Here is a 4809-nt window from a genome sequence, read left to right as displayed (position 1 = left end):
CAACACTAGACAGCAGCAAAGGCAGGGAAGCTTGGAATTTGCACAGATTGACCGGATACGCTGGTTTGGGTTGTGATGCATGGTGAGGGCACATTTCCCCTCTTCTTCCCTCGTAGAGGCTTGTGAGGTGCCTCATAAAAGGACGAGCTCAACAATTAGTTTTATTTCATTAACTGCATAACCAAGCTAGTGTAGTTACGTTTTAAAATCAGGCTTACTGGGGCACCTGGGTGGCTCAGTCGGTTGAGTGTCCGACCTCGGCTCAGGTCATGATCTCACAGTTTGTGGGTTCGAGCCTCGCATCAGGCTCTGTGCTGATGGCTCGGGGCCTGGAGCCCGCTTCGGATTCTGCGTCTCCCTCTCTCTCTGCCCCTCCCCCGCTCACGCTTTGTCTCACTCTGTTTCTCAAAAATAAATAAATGTAAAAAAAGTTTTTTAAATAAATAAAATCTGGCTTATTGAGTTAAAATAGATATGAAATAAAATTCACCAATTTTAAGGGTACAGTTTGACGAGTCTTGATAAATGCACGTAGTCATGTATCCATCGACACAATCATAATAAAGAACATTTCCATCGCCCCGAAAAGTCTTCTCATAACTCTTGGTAATCAGCCACAAGCCATTTCACCAGAGTTGTGCCTTTTCTGTTACTTCATATAAATGGAATCATGCAGTATACATACGCATTTCTGGCTTCTGAATATAATGCTTTAGATATTCGTTCATGTTGTTGTGTGTATCACTAATGGGTCTGATTTTACTGACAAAGAGTATTCTACTTTAGAAATATACCACAATTGTCTCTTTACTGGCTAATGGTTTTGGGGTTTGCATTCAGTTTGGGGCTAAGATGGATAAAACTGTTTTGAACATTGGAGTATGAGTATTTTTGTGGACATGTTGTCATTTCTTTGGGGAAAATGCCTCAGTTGGGATTTGCTGAGCTGTAGGTAAGTGCATGTTTAACTTTGTGCAAAACCATCAAACGGTCTTTTGGTATTTGTACCATTTCACATCCCCACCAGAATTTCTCAGAAACAGAAACAGGTATGTTCCTGAGAGTTCAGTGGCTCCACATTTTTACCCGAACTCGTTCCTTTTCTAAACTTGAGCCTGGCTAGTAATTATATCATAGTATGTCATCGGCGTTAAAAAATTTCCTTCATGACCGAAGATATTGAACACCTTGTGTTTTTTGGTAATCATGTCATTCTTTGGTAAAGTGTCTACTCAAAGTTATTTGCCTACTGAAAAAATCAAATTGTTCATTTTCTTGTTATCGAGCTACACGTGTGTGTATGTTTGGTGGATGTGCGTCCTTTATCGGTTATAATTTTGCAAGCGTTTTCCACGTCTGCAGCTTCCCTCCTTATCTTTGTCACATCGGCTCTTGGAAAGCCAAAGTGTGAAGTTTTGAGGAAGTCTGATTTGTCTTCTTTAGTAAGCCTACCATCTTTTTTGTGTGTTTTCTGAATTTCTTGTGATGCTGTCCTAAAATTACTTCAAAATATAAGTTAGAGATTTTCATTTGTGCAGAATTTTAGAAAAGTAATGTAAATGGCTAGGTAGTTAGCTGTTTCTCTACGCTCAGTTAATCGAATCGGGGGGTATCTAGGAACAGATTTTACACACTATACCTCAGGACAAAGCCATTTAATTTGTACATTGTATTTAATAGAAAGTCATCAGATTTCCGATAGGGAGCTTTGAAAACTTGAACATGATATTACATATCATCTCCTGATAAGGTGTTTTCTTTTCTTTTTTTATTATTTATTTATTCTGAGATAGAGAGAGCTGGGGGAGGGGGGCAGAGAGACAGGGAGACAGAGAATCCCAAACAGGCTCCGTGCTGTCAGCACAGACCACAACTCAGGGCTCGATCCCACAGGCTGCGAGATCACGACCTGAGCCGAAATCAAGAGTAGGGCGCTTAACCGACTGAGCCACCCAGGTGCCCCCTAATAAGGTGTTTTAAATTGTTGTTATTATTTTAAATCTCTGGGCTTCCTTTTTTGGTATTCACGTTATTCTTTTAATATTTCCAATGTATAAAGGCATATCTTTTATCACAATCGTTTTTTGAAAATCTCGAGGATATCTGACTTTCCCCTTTGGGAAAGTATCTCCCCAGATACTTAATTTAGGCGGCACAGTCACATTTTCTGAATCCATTTTTGTCCAGTACTCAGAATTGAATTGAATTTATTTCATTATCCATTTTATTTTATTTATTTTTTTTTTAATTTTTTTTCCCCAACGTTTATTGATTTTTGAGACAGAGAGAGACAGAGCATGAACGGGGGAGGGTCAGAGAGAGGGAGGCACAGAATCTGAAACAGGCTCCAGGCTCCGAGCTGTCACCATAGGGCCCGACACGGGGCTCGAACTCACGGACCGCGAGATCATGACCTGAGCCGAAGTCGGGCACTTAACCGACTGAGCCACCCAGGCGCCCCTCATTATCCATTTTAAAACTGTGTCAAGAAATTGTGTGTTATCCAAAAACATCACTTCACATTATGTCTTAGTAAAATACTTCACTACCCTCTGTGGGTAACTAAAATTATCTACGACAACTTACGTGGCCTAATTTTAGAGGATCCCCAGTCTCTTCTCCCCCACCTTAGTCTCATCCTGGCCAAGTACTTGTGATCTCATTGTATGACACATTTCAATTACTAAACAAAGAAATTTCCAAATAGATAGCCCACAGAACTACCGTTTGTTCAATAAAAATGTTATGCTATATTCAAGCTTCTGGTAAGTCAGCTGTAAGTTGAAACTCTGTTTCTAAGGCATTTCCTAGTATACTGGAAACACATTAGAAAAGAGATAATTGCACTTAGTCTCTAATAACTACCTTTGAAACTTTTCTGTATAATTAACAACCATTCAAAAAGAAAGTGCAGATGTACAACTGAGAGATAAGAAAAGCAGTTTCTAAATGTGTGATGCGGAGTGCCTGGGTAGGTCAGTTAGGCATCCGACTTTAGCTCGGGTCGTGATCTCATGACTCATGGGTTCAAGCCCCGCGTCGGGCTCTGTGCTGACAGCTCGGAGCCTGGAGCCTGCTTCCGGTTCTGTGTCTCCCTCTCTCTCTGCCCTTCGCCCGCTCACATTCTGTCTCTCTCTCTCTCTCTCTCTCAAAAATAAATAAACATTAACCAAATTTAAATGTGCGACGCGTAATATAGCATATAAATCCATGCAACTCAAAACCGTTGCTGACCACACTTCTCAGCATTAAACACCACCACCAAAATTGTTTGACATGTATTCATTCTCCTCAAGTATTCAGAGAATGCAATAAGCATCATTTTCTTAATTTTCAGATTTTTCATGAATATATTAGGATATTACCGTTTTTTCCACAAGTCACAAAACAGAGTTGCCGTGATCTTTGCACATTTTCAGTAAGAGAGCCAAAATAAGAACAATTCTGGCTAATCTCCTCTGGGATCTGAATTAGTATTACAAGTTTGATGTTGGGAGTTAAAAATAGTATCATTCATGAGAAACAATGCCAAAACTATTATGCTGATACAGTGCATTAAGGCCTAATGAAAAAATACTTCGACGACCGTGAGCTAACACTCTAGTTAGAGGCATGAGGAACATTCATGGGGGCTCTTTGGGGTGTGTAAGTCAACTACGAGTTCAGGAAGGAGCCCTGTGCAAATCTGGTTGCCATGCAAGCACCTTAGAGGCTGGGCCTCTCGCTCTACTCCCCCCGTCAGCCACAGCAGCGTGGACACGGGCAGGCTGCTGTCTGTGCCGTGATGCAGGGGGAGAGAATGACAGTCACCTGTTTGTCTCCATCTGGAGCGATCCCTCCCGTTCCTGTGCTGTGCTATGCGGAAGATTTAATTCCAAGGAATTCTATTTGCAGTGGGGTTTGCTGTGTGCATCAAGTGCATGATGCTGTCGGGTGGAAAGCCCATCAAGGCACAGTGGGATGCCGGGTCAGCAAAACTGGGTGAATTATTCACGCTCGCGGCTGCTGGCAATGTGGGACCCTCTGTGCAAGACTGACGAGGTTCTGTTGAGAGTTGGGCTTGTTAGTGCCGCGATGGCGGGACCCAGAGCCCAACCTGGGTGGTTAGCTGTGAAGAGAGGAGGGAGAAAGGGAAGGCTGGTCTTGGACTGACAACTCCTTGCCAGTCAGGTGCCACTAAAGGCTTGTCGAGGGACACCAAAGGGATCACAACCCACATCGTCCTCCGGTTGTTTAGAAGAACCAACACCAAACTCTCTGTGCTGGCACTGGGGTTGCTTCTGTGGCTAGTCTCCAGGATGGTGGGGCGCTGGGGAAAGGAGGGACCTGCCGGGGAGGGGCTGGGACAGCAAAAGTCATCAGAATGATGACTGTGACCGGGTCCAGGTCCTCAGAAGGGGACTGTGCCCTGGATGAGCTGGTGGGGATGCCCTCCTCAGATTTGGACAAACCAGGCGGTGGGGAAAGGGTACACTGTGTAGACATCCACTGGGAATTCCCAGCATTCCCTCCCTGGAGACAACCTGAGCTTCGTTGGGGTGGTGGAAGGATCTACCTCCGCAGTGGCATCATTTAGTTCTTCTTTTTTAATTTTTTTTAAGTTTATTCATTTTTGAGAGGCAGAGAGAGAGACAGAGTGTGAGTGGGGGAGAAGCAGAGAGAGAGGGAGACACAGAATCCAAAGCAGGCTCCAGGCTCTGAGCTGTCAGCACAGAGCCGGACGTGGGGCTCGAACTCACGGACCGCGAGATCATGACCTGAGCCGAAGTCAGTGGCTTAACCGACTGAGCCACCCAGGCACCCCAGCAT

At 43.9% G+C, this 4809-nt stretch overlaps 1 pseudogene; it reads right to left on the bottom strand.

Annotated features, from left to right (window-relative positions):
• Positions 1-3806: 3806 nt before the first annotated feature.
• Positions 3807-4485, bottom strand: LOC132677574 (CCR4-NOT transcription complex subunit 4 pseudogene; annotated as a pseudogene).
• Between the last annotated feature and the right edge of the window lie 324 nt (positions 4486-4809).

Source organism: Panthera onca, chromosome A2, assembly GCF_046562875.1.
Source record: "Panthera onca isolate mPanOnc1 chromosome A2, mPanOnc1 haplotype 2, whole genome shotgun sequence".
Classification (NCBI taxonomy): Eukaryota; Metazoa; Chordata; class Mammalia; order Carnivora; family Felidae; genus Panthera; species Panthera onca.
Note: the sequence above shows the minus strand (reverse complement) of the source record. Positions and strands in the feature narration are given on the sequence as shown.